This window comes from Ranitomeya imitator, chromosome 4 (assembly GCF_032444005.1).
Source record: "Ranitomeya imitator isolate aRanImi1 chromosome 4, aRanImi1.pri, whole genome shotgun sequence".
Classification (NCBI taxonomy): domain Eukaryota; kingdom Metazoa; phylum Chordata; class Amphibia; order Anura; family Dendrobatidae; genus Ranitomeya; species Ranitomeya imitator.
The window spans coordinates 157,074,547-157,089,933 of NC_091285.1; positions in this window are offsets into that span (position 1 = coordinate 157,074,547).

Consider the following 15,387-nt stretch of genomic DNA (forward strand, 5'->3'; position numbering starts at 1 on the left):
GTCCTTGGTAGTGCTTTTAAGCGCGGGCACCTACAGCTTAGTAACCGGGTTCCAGCACCGTCAGCTAGTCCTCGGTCGTGCCATTGGCTCTTGCACACTGGGGCAACGCATCCGGGTTCCAGCACCGCCAGCTGGTTCTCGGCAGTATTTTTGTCACAGGTACTCCCTCGTGCCAAACCTGGTTTCAGCACCGTCAGCTGTTTCCGGGTTGTGTCAAGCTCACTGAGACACCTATGCTTGCCTCGTCGTGGTGCGGTCGGGTTAGCCAACTCCAGGGTGCCTCCAGTTTAGGAGCTTCCTATGTGGGCTGCGTGAACTGGTAGTCAAGGCTGGTTCTGTAGTGCCAGTAGGCCCAGCTCCCCCTGTAGGACTGTTGGGGTTCGGTAACTGCGGCTGCCTCGCGGCCTAGCTGTTCTCTCCTCTCCTGTGGGCCTTGGGGTCCACCACCTGGTTCCAGCACCGTCAGCTGGTTCTGGGCCGAGCCTTTGGCTTAGGTGCCTCCTCCTGGGTATCCGAGTTCCGCCAACGCCAGGCGGTCCTTGGTAGTGCTTTTAAGCGCGGGCACCTACAGCTTAGTAACCGGGTTCCAGCACCGTCAGCTAGTCCTCGGTCGTGCCATTGGCTCTTGCACACTGGGGCATCGCATCCGGGTTCCAGCACCGCCAGCTGGTTCTCGGCAGTGTTCTTGTCACAGGTACTCCCTCGTGCCAAACCTGGTTTCAGCACCGTCAGCTGTTTCCGGGTTGTGTCAAGCTCACTGAGACACCTATGCTTGCCTCGTCGTGGTGCGGTCGGGTTAGCCAACTCCAGGGTGCCTCCAGTTTAGGAGCTTCCTATGTGGGCTGCGTGAACTGGTAGTCAAGGCTGGTTCTGTAGTGCCAGTAGGCCCAGCTCCCCCTGTAGGACTGTTGGGGTTCGGTAACTGCGGCTGCCTCGCGGCCTAGCTGTTCTCTCCTCTCCTGTGGGCCTTGGGGTCCACCACCTGGTTCCAGCACCGTCAGCTGGTTCCGGGCCGAGCCTTTGGCTTAGGTGCCTCCTCCTGGGTATCCGAGTTCCGCCAACGCCAGGCGGTCCTTGGTAGTGCTTTTAAGCGCGGGCACCTACAGCTTAGTAACCGGGTTCCAGCACCGTCAGCTGGTCCTCGGTCGTGCCATTGGCTCTTGCACACTGGGGCAACGCATCCGGGTTCCAGCACCGCCAGCTGGTTCTCGGCAGTGTTCTTGTCACAGGTACTCCCTCGTGCCAAGCCTGGTTTCAGCACCGTCAGCTGTTTCCGGGTTGTGTCAAGCTCACTGAGACACCTATGCTTGCCTCGTCGTGGTGCGGTCGGGTTAGCCAACTCCAGGGTGCCTCCAGTTTAGGAGCTTCCTATGTGGGCTGCGTGAACTGGTAGTCAAGGCTGGTTCTGTAGTGCCAGTAGGCCCAGCTCCCCCTGTAGGACTGTTGGGGTTCGGTAACTGCGGCTGCCTCGCGGCCTAGCTGTTCTCTCCTCTCCTGTGGGCCTTGGGGTTCACCACCTGGTTCCAGCACCGTTAGCTGGTTCCGGGCCGAGCCTTTGGCTTAGGTGCCTCCTCCTGGGTATCCGAGTTCCGCCAACGCCAGGCGGTCCTTGGTAGTGCTTTTAAGCGCGGGCACCTACAGCTTAGTAACCGGGTTCCAGCACCGTCAGCTAGTCCTCGGTCGTGCCATTGGCTCTTGCACACTGGGGCAACGCATCCGGGTTCCAGCACCGCCAGCTGGTTCTCGGCAGTGTTTTTGTCACAGGTACTCCCTCGTGCCAAACCTGGTTTCAGCACCGTCAGCTGTTTCCGGGTTGTGTCAAGCTCACTGAGACACCTATGCTTGCCTCGTCGTGGTGCGGTCGGGTTAGCCAACTCCAGGGTGCCTCCAGTTTAGGAGCTTCCTATGTGGGCTGCGTGAACTGGTAGTCAAGGCTGGTTCTGTAGTGCCAGTAGGCCCAGCTCCCCCTGTAGGACTGTTGGGGTTCGGTAACTGCGGCTGCCTCGCGGCCTAGCTGTTCTCTCCTCTCCTGTGGGCCTTGGGGTCCACCACCTGGTTCCAGCACCGTCAGCTGGTTCCGGGCCGAGCCTTTGGCTTAGGTGCCTCCTCCTGGGTATCCGAGTTCCGCCAACGCCAGGCGGTCCTTGGTAGTGCTTTTAAGCGCGGGCACCTACAGCTTAGTAACCGGGTTCCAGCACCGTCAGCTAGTCCTCGGTCGTGCCATTGGCTCTTGCACACTGGGGCAACGCATCCGGGTTCCAGCACCGCCAGCTGGTTCTCGGCAGTGTTTTTGTCACAGGTACTCCCTCGTGCCAAACCTGGTTTCAGCACCGTCAGCTGTTTCCGGGTTGTGTCAAGCTCACTGAGACACCTATGCTTGCCTCGTCGTGGTGCGGTCGGGTTAGCCAACTCCAGGGTGCCTCCAGTTTAGGAGCTTCCTATGTGGGCTGCGTGAACTGGTAGTCAAGGCTGGTTCTGTAGTGCCAGTAGGCCCAGCTCCCCCTGTAGGACTGTTGGGGTTCGGTAACTGCGGCTGCCTCGCGGCCTAGCTGTTCTCTCCTCTCCTGTGGGCCTTGGGGTCCACCACCTGGTTCCAGCACCGTCAGCTGGTTCCGGGCCGAGCCTTTGGCTTAGGTGCCTCCTCCTGGGTATCCGAGTTCCGCCAACGCCAGGCGGTCCTTGGTAGTGCTTTTAAGCGCGGGCACCTACAGCTTAGTAACCGGGTTCCAGCACCGTCAGCTGGTCCTCGGTCGTGCCATTGGCTCTTGCACACTGGGGCAACGCATCCGGGTTCCAGCACCGCCAGCTGGTTCTCGGCAGTGTTCTTGTCACAGGTACTCCCTCGTGCCAAGCCTGGTTTCAGCACCGTCAGCTGTTTCCGGGTTGTGTCAAGCTCACTGAGACACCTATGCTTGCCTCGTCGTGGTGCGGTCGGGTTAGCCAACTCCAGGGTGCCTCCAGTTTAGGAGCTTCCTATGTGGGCTGCGTGAACTGGTAGTCAAGGCTGGTTCTGTAGTGCCAGTAGGCCCAGCTCCCCCTGTAGGACTGTTGGGGTTCGGTAACTGCGGCTGCCTCGCGGCCTAGCTGTTCTCTCCTCTCCTGTGGGCCTTGGGGTCCACCACCTGGTTCCAGCACCGTCAGCTGGTTCCGGGCCGAGCCTTTGGCTTAGGTGCCTCCTCCTGGGTATCCGAGTTCCGCCAACGCCAGGCGGTCCTTGGTAGTGCTTTTAAGCGCGGGCACCTACAGCTTAGTAACCGGGTTCCAGCACCGTCAGCTAGTCCTCGGTCGTGCCATTGGCTCTTGCACACTGGGGCAACGCATCCGGGTTCCAGCACCGCCAGCTGGTTCTCGGCAGTGTTCTTGTCACAGGTACTCCCTCGTGCCAAGCCTGGTTTCAGCACCGTCAGCTGTTTCCGGGTTGTGTCAACTTCACTGAGACGCCTATGCTTGCCCCGTCGTGGTGCGGTCGAGTTAGCCAACTCCAGGGTGCCTCCAGTTTAGGAGCTTCCTATGTGGGCTGCGTGAACTGGTAGTCAAGGCTGGTTCTGTAGTGCCAGTAGGCCCAGCTCCCCCTGTAGGACTGTTGGGGTTCAGTAACTGCGGCTGCCTCGCGGCCTAGCTGTTCTCTCCTCTCCTGTGGGCCTTGGGGTCCACCACCTGGTTCCAGCACCGTCAGCTGGTTCCGGGCCGAGCCTTTGGCTTAGGTGCCTCCTCCTGGGTATCCGAGTTCCGCCAACGCCAGGCGGTCCTTGGTAGTGCTTTTAAGCGCGGGCACCTACAGCTTAGTAACCGGGTTCCAGCACCGTCAGCTAGTCCTCGGTCGTGCCATTGGCTCTTGCACACTGGGGCAACGCATCCGGGTTCCAGCACCGCCAGCTGGTTCTCGGCAGTGTTTTTGTCACAGGTACTCCCTCGTGCCAAACCTGGTTTCAGCACCGTCAGCTGTTTCCGGGTTGTGTCAAGCTCACTGAGACACCTATGCTTGCCTCGTCGTGGTGCGGTCGGGTTAGCCAACTCCAGGGTGCCTCCAGTTTAGGAGCTTCCTATGTGGGCTGCGTGAACTGGTAGTCAAGGCTGGTTCTGTAGTGCCAGTAGGCCCAGCTCCCCCTGTAGGACTGTTGGGGTTCGGTAACTGCGGCTGCCTCGCGGCCTAGCTGTTCTCTCCTCTCCTGTGGGCCTTGGGGTCCACCACCTGGTTCCAGCACCGTCAGCTGGTTCTGGGCCGAGCCTTTGGCTTAGGTGCCTCCTCCTGGGTATCCGAGTTCCGCCAACGCCAGGCGGTCCTTGGTAGTGCTTTTAAGCGCGGGCACCTACAGCTTAGTAACCGGGTTCCAGCACCGTCAGCTAGTCCTCGGTCGTGCCATTGGCTCTTGCACACTGGGGCAACGCATCCGGGTTCCAGCACCGCCAGCTGGTTCTCGGCAGTGTTTTTGTCACAGGTACTCCCTCGTGCCAAACCTGGTTTCAGCACCGTCAGCTGTTTCCGGGTTGTGTCAAGCTCACTGAGACACCTATGCTTGCCTCGTCGTGGTGCGGTCGGGTTAGCCAACTCCAGGGTGCCTCCAGTTTAGGAGCTTCCTATGTGGGCTGCGTGAACTGGTAGTCAAGGCTGGTTCTGTAGTGCCAGTAGGCCCAGCTCCCCCTGTAGGACTGTTGGGGTTCGGTAACTGCGGCTGCCTCGCGGCCTAGCTGTTCTCTCCTCTCCTGTGGGCCTTGGGGTCCACCACCTGGTTCCAGCACCGTCAGCTGGTTCCGGGCCGAGCCTTTGGCTTAGGTGCCTCCTCCTGGGTATCCGAGTTCCGCCAACGCCAGGCGGTCCTTGGTAGTGCTTTTAAGCGCGGGCACCTACAGCTTAGTAACCGGGTTCCAGCACCGTCAGCTAGTCCTCGGTCGTGCCATTGGCTCTTGCACACTGGGGCAACGCATCCGGGTTCCAGCACCGCCAGCTGGTTCTCGGCAGTGTTTTTGTCACAGGTACTCCCTCGTGCCAAACCTGGTTTCAGCACCGTCAGCTGTTTCCGGGTTGTGTCAAGCTCACTGAGACACCTATGCTTGCCTCGTCGTGGTGCGGTCGGGTTAGCCAACTCCAGGGTGCCTCCAGTTTAGGAGCTTCCTATGTGGGCTGCGTGAACTGGTAGTCAAGGCTGGTTCTGTAGTGCCAGTAGGCCCAGCTCCCCCTGTAGGACTGTTGGGGTTCGGTAACTGCGGCTGCCTCGCGGCCTAGCTGTTCTCTCCTCTCCTGTGGGCCTTGGGGTCCACCACCTGGTTCCAGCACCGTCAGCTGGTTCCGGGCCGAGCCTTTGGCTTAGGTGCCTCCTCCTGGGTATCCGAGTTCCGCCAACGCCAGGCGGTCCTTGGTAGTGCTTTTAAGCGCGGGCACCTACAGCTTAGTAACCGGGTTCCAGCACCGTCAGCTAGTCCTCGGTCGTGCCATTGGCTCTTGCACACTGGGGCAACGCATCCGGGTTCCAGCACCGCCAGCTGGTTCTCGGCAGTGTTCTTGTCACAGGTACTCCCTCGTGCCAAGCCTGGTTTCAGCACCGTCAGCTGTTTCCGGGTTGTGTCAACTTCACTGAGACGCCTATGCTTGCCCCGTCGTGGTGCGGTCGAGTTAGCCAACTCCAGGGTGCCTCCAGTTTAGGAGCTTCCTATGTGGGCTGCGTGAACTGGTAGTCAAGGCTGGTTCTGTAGTGCCAGTAGGCCCAGCTCCCCCTGTAGGACTGTTGGGGTTCGGTAACTGCGGCTGCCTCGCGGCCTAGCTGTTCTCTCCTCTCCTGTGGGCCTTCGGGTCCACCACCTGGTTCCAGCACCGTCAGCTGGTTCTCGGCAGTGTCTTTTGCTCTTGTACCTTCTGCTCCCCATCCTGGTTCCAGTACCGTCAGCTGGTTCCGGGCAGAGCCTTTGGCTTAGGTGCCTCCTTCTGGGTATCCAAGTTCCACCAACGTCAGGTGGTCCTTGGTAGTGCTTTCAGGCACGGGTACCTCCTGCTTAGTAACCGGGTTCCAGTAACGTCAGCTGGTCCTTGGTAGTTCCATTGGCTCTTGGACCTTCGGCTACCCATCCGGGTTCCAGTACCGTCAGCTGGTTCTCGGCAGTGTCTTTTGCTCTTGTACCTTCTGCTCCCCATCCTGGTTCCAGTAACGTCAGCTGGTTCCGGGCAGAGCCTTTGGCTTAGGTGCCTCCTTCTGGGTATCCGAGTTCCGCCAACGTCAGGCGGTCCTTGGTAGTGCTTTTTAGCACGGGTACCTCCTGCTTAGTAACCGGGTTCCAGTAACGTCAGCTGGTCCTCGGTAGTTCCATAGACTCTTGAACCTTCGGGTAGCCATCCGAGTTCCAGTTCCATCAGCTGGTTCTTGGCATTTTCTCAGCCTTCTTGTACCTTCTGCTACATTTCCAAGTTGAAGACCCTAACGTCGACGACCCGGAAGACTACCCCGATGACGACGACCCGGAAGACCACCCCGATGACGACGACGGCGGAGACGACGACGGCGGAGACGACGACGGCTGAGACGACGACGGCGGAGATGACGACACTGGAGACGACGACCCTGGAGACGACAACATGGAAGACCGAGAAGCAGAAGAACAAGAGGCTGCAGAACAAAGAGCAGAAGAACATTAAGCATAAGACTTAATATCAGAGCAAAAGATATTATCTCAATTATATGCAGAAGAAGACTAAGCAGTGTATGGGGGTGAGTCCGTTCCTCCTCGTGGTGCCCCTGGATAAAGCCTGATGCTGCAGGCCAAACTGAACGCGGACAAATGTAACTTTTGTGACTGGCAGAACGGAAGGTGTAATCTTCCAACTTTTATAGATAACAACTACGGGAATGCCTGTCACAAATGAGAATATGATGAAGAAGTAGAATAGGAAGAATAATAACAGTGGAATAAAAAGAATATGTAGAATAGGAAGAATAATAATAGTTGAAGAAAATGAATATGAAGAATGTAATAAAAAAAAAAATATAGGTAGAAGATGAAGAAGAAGATGAATAAGGTGAAGAAGTTGATGTCAAAGATGCTGATGATGATGAAGATGAAAGTGTGGGAAAAGGAAAAAAAAGAAGGGGAAGGTCGTGGAATAGTGAAACATCAATATCTGACAAAATAAAAAAAATTTACATAGTCAATATCTTTTTCAATCCGAACGTCTTTAAAAAAAAAAAAAATCATGCTATTCTATTTGATTGGACTAATCCTCATTGCCTTTAATGTCTCCGCCACCTCCCCCATACATCCTACATTATTCTTAGTTGTTTTCCTTCATGTAGAATGAACCTACAAGGAAAGAAAGGGTTTATTTTAATTCCGATATTTTGGTCCCATTGACTTGCATTGGGATCGGGTATCGGTATCGGCGATATCCGATATTTTTTGAATATCGGCCGATCCAAACCGATACCGATACTTTCCGATATCGGAAGGTATCGCTCAACACTAATTATCACTATACATTACAGTACATTATACATTACATTATTATACATTACATTAAGGTGCATGATATTATATTTATACCCAAATACAAGATTTTATGCTATTTTGTATGAAACCTAAGAGAACCCTTCCATGTCTTGTAACAATGTAGTCTATGATAGCCTTTCAACAGAATTCATCTGTCCAATATTCATTTTAGAATGTGGAGCTGAAAACTGGATTCCATATTTACGTTCCTGCTATAAAGGAATATTACGTTGATATTACTGATTTTTATATCTCTTTTTATACACAACACTAAACTCTTATTGGTTTTTGCAGCTGCTGCTTAGCTTACTCTTAAAGGGAGGGTGCCGTGATTTTAGTTTTTGTATTAATAATTATTGATTATATAATCAATTATTTTTAATACAAAAGTAAATGTAGTACTTTAATACTTTATTATTTATTCATTTTTACTTTTGCCACTGGAGGCCGCCATTTTCATTAGTGTGGGTGTAAGTGTCTGGGCACGACACTTGCACACCTCACTTACGGCAGCCATGGGCATAGGAGCCAACAGTCGGGCTCCGACCGCTCCTCCTGCCTCTCAGCTGTGATTTGGTCACGCCCACTGGGCTGCTACGTCACAGCTGTGAGAGGAGATCGCGGCCATTTTGTTTTTTTCCTCTGTCATCGCACACACAGCTCAGTGTGTGCGATCATAGCAGGAGCTGCCAGGGAGAAGCTGCTGCTGGGAAGAGAGGTTCCAGGTGAGTATCTGCAGCCAGGAGCTGTGATTGCAGCCTGTACTTAGTATTACAGCACAGGCTGCAATCACTGCTCACTGTCCACATGTTCAGAGCAGAGCAGGGAGATCGTCGCACTGCTCTGCCCTGAACATGACTCAGCACTTCCTGGAAGAGGACCGAAGGTAAGTACAGAGTTTTTATTTTCTTATGCATCTACCACTGCTACTAGCCCCTATATACCACTGCTACTAGCCCCTATATACCACTGCTACCAGCCACTATATACCACTGCTACTAGCCCCTATATACAACTGCTACTAGCCCCTATATACCACTGCTACCAGCCAATATATACCACTGCTACCTGCCCCTATATACCACTGCTACCTGCTCCTATATACCACTGCTACCTGCTCCTATATACCACTGCTACTAGCCCCTATATACCACTGCTACCTGCCCCTATATACCACTGCTACCTGCCCCTATATACCACTGCTACCTGCTCTAATATACCACTGCTACCAGCCACTATATACCACTGCTACTAGCCCCTATATACAACTGCTACTAGCCCCTATATACCACTACTACCAGCCCCTATATACCACTGCTACTAGCCCCTATATACCACTGCTACCAGCCCCTATATACCACTGCTACCTGCCTCTGTATACCACCGCTACCTGCCTCTGTATACCACCGCTACCTGCCTCTGTATACCACCGCTACCTGCCTCTGTATACCACCTACCACTACTGCCTGCCTCTATATACCATCTACCACTGCTGCCTGCCTCTATATACCACCTACCACTGCTACCTCTGTCCTGTGTAGCTAATCTAGTCTTGTGTAGCTAATCCTGTCCTGTGTACAGTATCACACAAGATAGGATTAGATACACGGCGCAGCACAGTATCACACAGGACAGGATTAGATACACGGCTCAGCAGTCAGTATCTAATCCTCTCCTATGCACTCCTCTCCCCCTTGCGTGTCTTTCCCCATTGTGGTTTATTATTTTTGTTGTGGGAGATGAGGGAGTCGAGGATTATGCGTTCGGTATGGTATAAAAAAAGATTAATAAAGGACTTTATTCTGGCCGAGTCTTTATTTACAATACATGTGAGATCTATGTGGCGGCATTATGGGTGATCTATATGGCGGTATTATGTGAGAAGCATATGGTGGTATGTGAGAACACTGGCGGTATTATGTGTGATCTATATGGCGGTATGTGAGAACACTGGCGGTATTATGTGTGATCTATATGGCGGTATATGAGAACACTGGCGGTATTATGTGTGATCTATATGGTGGTATTATGTGAGAACTGTATGACAGTATTGTGTGATCTATTTGATAGTATTGTGTGTGATCTATATGGCGGTATTATGCGAGAACACTATGGCAGTATTATCTTCAGAAAGCTGACCCATTCTATGGTGGTTCTGGCTGAGCACCTGCACGCGGGTCTGGGGTAATAGAGGGGGCAGCATGACCTCCAGTTAGGTGCAGTCAGGGCTGGTGAGGCAGCTGAAGAGAGGGGTCTCATTTTTATCGTTACTATATGGCTACATTTCCTTCCCAGCATCACCACAGACTGCGCCTGTCACCTCGCTTTCACACATTGCCAGGACAGGATGGGGAAGACAGGATCTGAGGAGGGGAATGGGGTCTGCATGCAAAGTCTGGATCAGACCAGGCCATCAATCCGCAGAAATGTTTCCTGGATTCCTGTGGAGCAGACGGTCCATCCATGTGTATAAAAGACAGCGCTCTATGTACAATCCCTGGCTGCTCCGCGCACCAAACAGGGGGCCCCTATAGACCAGCAGACTGCTCTCCTGAAATACTCTGTGCTGCTGTCACCCTGCTCCCTCCACCACATATCTCCCAGAATCCTTTTGCTGCCTGCCATCCTTGGTGACTGTCTACTTGTCAGCATAAGGCTGCCTTCACACTATCATTATTTGGTCAGTATTTTACCTCAGTATTTGTAGCCAAAACCAGGAGTGGGTGATAAATACAGACGTGGTGCATATGTTTCTATTATACTTTTCCTCTATTTGTTCCACTCCTGGTTTTGGCTACAAATACTGAGGTAAAATACTGACCAAATACTGATAGTGTGACGGCAGCCATATTCTGCAGTCACCAACAAAATGGCTGCTCACTGGGTTCCTGAATATCATCCTCTCTAATCCCTTAGCAAACACCCATAAGGAGAGGAGACATCACACACACGTCAGCAGACTCCGCCCATAATTACTGCAGTGCAGTAATGTGAGCTATTTGTACACTAGGTTTTTCTGAAATTTCAGCAGCTGCTCCCCCTAGTGTTGAAAAGTGGAAATTCCAAAGCTTTTCAAATTATTTTTCATATTTTACTAAATTATAAACAAAGGATAATATTTTTTAAGAAAATGTAATCATTAATTCTTTACATTTTTACAATTTCTGAAAAAAAATTTTTTTTGATGGCACCTTCCCTTTAACCAAAATACACAAATAATTCTCCCGTTCTGTAATTCCTAATGAATCTTCTTTTAATTTATATGCAACCATACAATTACTGTAGCACAAGTGTATTCCTTGACATTTATCTTAATCTACGTTATTGCTGTCCATGAAAACATCTTATTTAGATTGTTCTGTAATATAAAGAATTTAGAACCAAAGTTCCGACTTACATCCTAATTAGCCAAAGGAAAAGACCAATGTGTTATGTTTAAAATGATAATCTTTAATTTTAGTTATTTAAAAATTAAATAAAATACATATAAAAAATTATTAGCACAGGAAGCCCATTATGGAAAGTATTATAATTAGGTATAGTAATAGTAACCAAAGAATAGTTATAAGTGGGATTTAGGTAAATGGTTGAGGCCAAGTGACCATGCAATAAATGAAATATGATATAATTAGATAAAATACAAAATCCCACCTATATATAAGATCAGCCTAGCCTCCTGGATGCATGATGAAAAATTACAATTTCTACTTGATCGGTGCAGATACAGATCTAATAAAGTGAATAACATGTGAACATCTGCTAAATGTAAACTCCCACAGGCTATATCCCATGGAGTATTGTTAGCAGCCTATGGAATACAGGAATTAGCTAAGGTAAACCACACAATCTAAATGTCACAGAGAGGCAGAGTGTTAACCTGAAAGAAGAAGATGAGTCCTGTTTAGTCCTATTACCAATTTTGAACTGCATTTAGCCTACTTTATTATTTGGACCTACTAACTGTGTTTGCGCCACTCATTACAGTTGTCCTCCACTGAACAAAGCTAGGCCGCCTGTTTTGTCCTGTTACCAATTTTGAACTGCATTTAGCCTACTTTATTATTTGGACCTACTAACTGTGTTTGCGCCACTCATTACAGTTGTCCTCCACTGAACAAAGCTAGGCCGCCTGTTTTGTCCTGTTACCAATTTTGAACTGCATTTAGCCTACTTTTTTATTTTGGGCCTACTAACTGTGTCTGCACCACTCATTACAGTTGTCCTCCACTGAACAAAGCAATGCCGCCTGTTTAGTCCTGTTACCAATTTTGAAATGCATTTAGCCCACTTTTGTATTTGGGCCTACTAACTGTGTCTGCGCCACTCATTAAAGTTGTCCTTCACTGAACAAAGCTATGCTGCCTGTTTAGTCCTGTTACCAATTTTGATCTGCATTTAGCCTACTTTTTATTGTGGGCCTACAAACTGTGTCTGCGCCACTCATTACAGTTGTCCTCCACTGAACAAAGCAATGCCGCCTGTTTAGTCCTGCTACCAATTTTTAACTGCATGTAGCCAATTTTTTTTCTGTGGGCCTACTAACTGTGACTGCACCACTCATTACAGTTGTCCTCCACTGAACAAAGCTATGCTGCCTTTTTAGTCCTGTTACCAATTTTGAAATGCATTTAGCCTACTTTTTTATTTTGGGCCTACTAACTGTGTCTGCACCACTCATTACATTTGTCCTCCACTGAACAAAGCTATGCCGCCTGTTTAGTCCCGTTACCAATTTTGAACTGCATTTAGCCTACATTTTTATTGTGGGCCTACAAACTGTGTCTGCGCTACTCATTACAGTTGTCCTCCACTGAACAAAGCTATGCCGCCTGTTTAGTCCCATTATCAATTTTGAACTGCATTTAGCCTACTTTTTCATTGTTTGCCTACAAACTGTGTCTGCACCACTCATTACAGTTGTCCTCCACTGAACAAAGCTATGCCACCTGTTTAGTCCTGTTACCAATTTTGAACTGCATTTAGCCTACTTTATTATTTGGGCCTATATATGTGTTTCCTCCTCATCCTGCCCATTGCCCAGCCACTGCTAGATGAGTCTGCTGGTACATTGACCTAGACCACTACATTCCCCTTGCCCTCTACACAGCCTGAATCTAACCCTGCTGAAAGTCAGGTTCCCCTTCCCACATACTATACCACCTTACATGGGTATAGAGGAAGGTGCAGATGAAAGTGCAGGTTCCTTCATCAGGTGGGGGGCATACTCGTTGGCGACATCACTGGCACAGGTCCCCTCATAGTATGCAAAAGTGTCTCTGGCAGTGGGAGGCGCCACCTGACGTCAAACACACCGCCGTACTATGAGGGGCCCTGTGCCAGTGCCAAGTGCCAACGAGTGCCCACCCCCTGCTTGCTCAGGATCACAGCACTTGCAAAGTTTAAATACTTCCCTCTCCCTGCTCCACTGCCATGACGTATTCCGTGTTTCCTGGGCCCACAAAAATCTTGAGCCAGCCCTACCCCCCACAACAGAGTCGGCTGAGGTATGCAAAAGCACATTTGGAGAAGCCAATTTCTTTTTGGAAGAAGGTCCTGTGGACTGATGAAACCAAGATTGAGTTGTTTGGTCATACAAAAAGGTGATATGCATGGCGGCCAAAAAACACAGCATTCCAAGAAAAACACTTGCTACCACAGTAAAATTTGTTGGAGGTTCCATCATGCTTTGGGGCTGTGTGGCCAATGCCGGCACCGGGAATCTTGTTAAAGTTGAGGAATGCATGGATTCCTCTCAGTATCAGCAGATTCTTGACAATAATGTTCATGAATCAGTGACAAAGTTGAAGTTACGCAGGGGATGGATCTTTCAGCAAGACAATGATCCAAAACACCGCTCCAAATCTACTCAGGCATTCATGCAGAGGAACAATTACACTGTTCTGGAATGGCCATCCCAGTCCCCAGACCTGAATATCATTGAACATCTGTGGGATCATTTGAAGAGGGCTGTCCATGCTCGGCGACCATCAAACTTAACTGAACTGGAATTGTTTTGTAAAGTGGAATGGTCAAAAATACCTTCATCTAGTATACAGGAACTCATTAAAAGCTACGGGAAGCGACTAGAGGCTGTTATTTTTGCAAAAGGAGGATCTACTAAATATTAATGTCACATTTCTGGTGGGGTGCCCATACTTATGCACCTGTCAAATTTTGTTTGAATGCAGATTGCACATTTTCTGTTAGCACAATAAACCTCATTTCAAGGCAGAAACATTACTGTGTCCAACAGTTATTAGATATATGAAACTGAAATAGCTGTTGCAAAAAAAAACAATTTTTATAAAACATTAAGCTTAAGATTAATAGGGGTGCCCAAACTTTTTCATATAACTGTATGTACGGATCCAAATAGGCTTGCTTCCAAATAGGGAGCTGTTCAGATGTTAAGTAAATGCTGGTTTGAAAATAACTGTAGATCACAAATTTATCCCTATCACATTTTTTCCCAAACTCTTTAAAATCTGTTTTTGCCATCAAGAAACTCCAACAAAGAAATTCAGAATCCATTCCCTCTTGGATTAAACCATCTACCGATTTCTATAGGCTACTCAGAGCTTCTGCTGTGACCATTTCTGTTAGATGATTACAGGGAAAGGCCATTTCAACTTTTTCTGGATCAACCAAAATTGCCATCTACCAGCACAACATATTATAAAATTCCTAAAATCTTGTATGATGTAACAGTCCATCAAAAACTACATTGAAAATCAATAGTGAATGGTGCAGCAATCACAACTTTAAACTCCTGAAGTGCACTACTTCATCAGAGAAGTGACACGCTCGGTATGGTCACTTGATCAGTAATTCAGAGGACGAGTCTCAATTTCGAGTGTGCTGGGAGTTCACAGCTGCAACTAATGAAACAGATTTGCTGTGTACAATGAGAAAAGTAAAAGTCTTTCACAAGATAGCTGAACATTATGTCTGGACAGAGGATTTTCAGTGGCCGATAATTCTTTCATTTCTCCAGTGAATTATCGTTAGGCTTTTGTTTTGATTTATTCAGCTCTGCTGAAGACAGAGTCCATACCTGAAAAAACACTCAGATAGGGAATGGAAATTTCAGAGCTGAAAGGCTGGAACAGTCGCCATGAAATGATACTGCTGCTATTTGTTTTTTTCAATCTGATAGTTTTGTGTTAGTTCATGTCAGCTAAATGATCTTCTAGAGAACTCCCGCTGTATACATATTAGTCTTCATTGTAGCCTCTATCTATTGTTTAAACAGACCATAGAAATATGCGAGAGTATCATTATTACTCAGTATAACATAATTATATTATGCAGTAATATTATTTTATTTCTTTGATTTGACTGTGCAAAAGACGATAGTTGAAATTGACTTTATCAATTGGAAAATAGACTATAATAACAAATACAAATACATAATGAAGTTTAAAATCATCATTGCTTATGATTCTAAAGCTTAGTGCACATTAGTGCTCTGAGCTCCATCTTTCTGTTTCAGTAAGACAAAATGCATGCAAAAAAACAATCTGTCAGATTAGGTTAGGTTTAGTTTAACAGATTTCAGACTTTCATGTTATTTTAACTCTTTATAATATACTGCTCAAAATATTTAAGAGAACACTTAAATCACACAAGTGAGCTTAGTGAATGAAAGATTGAAGGTGAAAATAATTAAAGATAATTTGACCATTACCCATAATCCATGGAATCTAAAATTATCAACCAATCAGTAGGCTGAATTTCAAATCACCTTAAAAATCACAGTAATAAGTTTAAATCACAAGTAGTGTTGAGCATTCCGATACCGCAAGTATCGGGTATCGGCCGATTATTGCGGTATCGGAATTCCGATACTGAATTCCGATACTTCCCGCGTATAGGATACCGGAATCGGAAGTTCCCAGAATTCAAACTGAACGC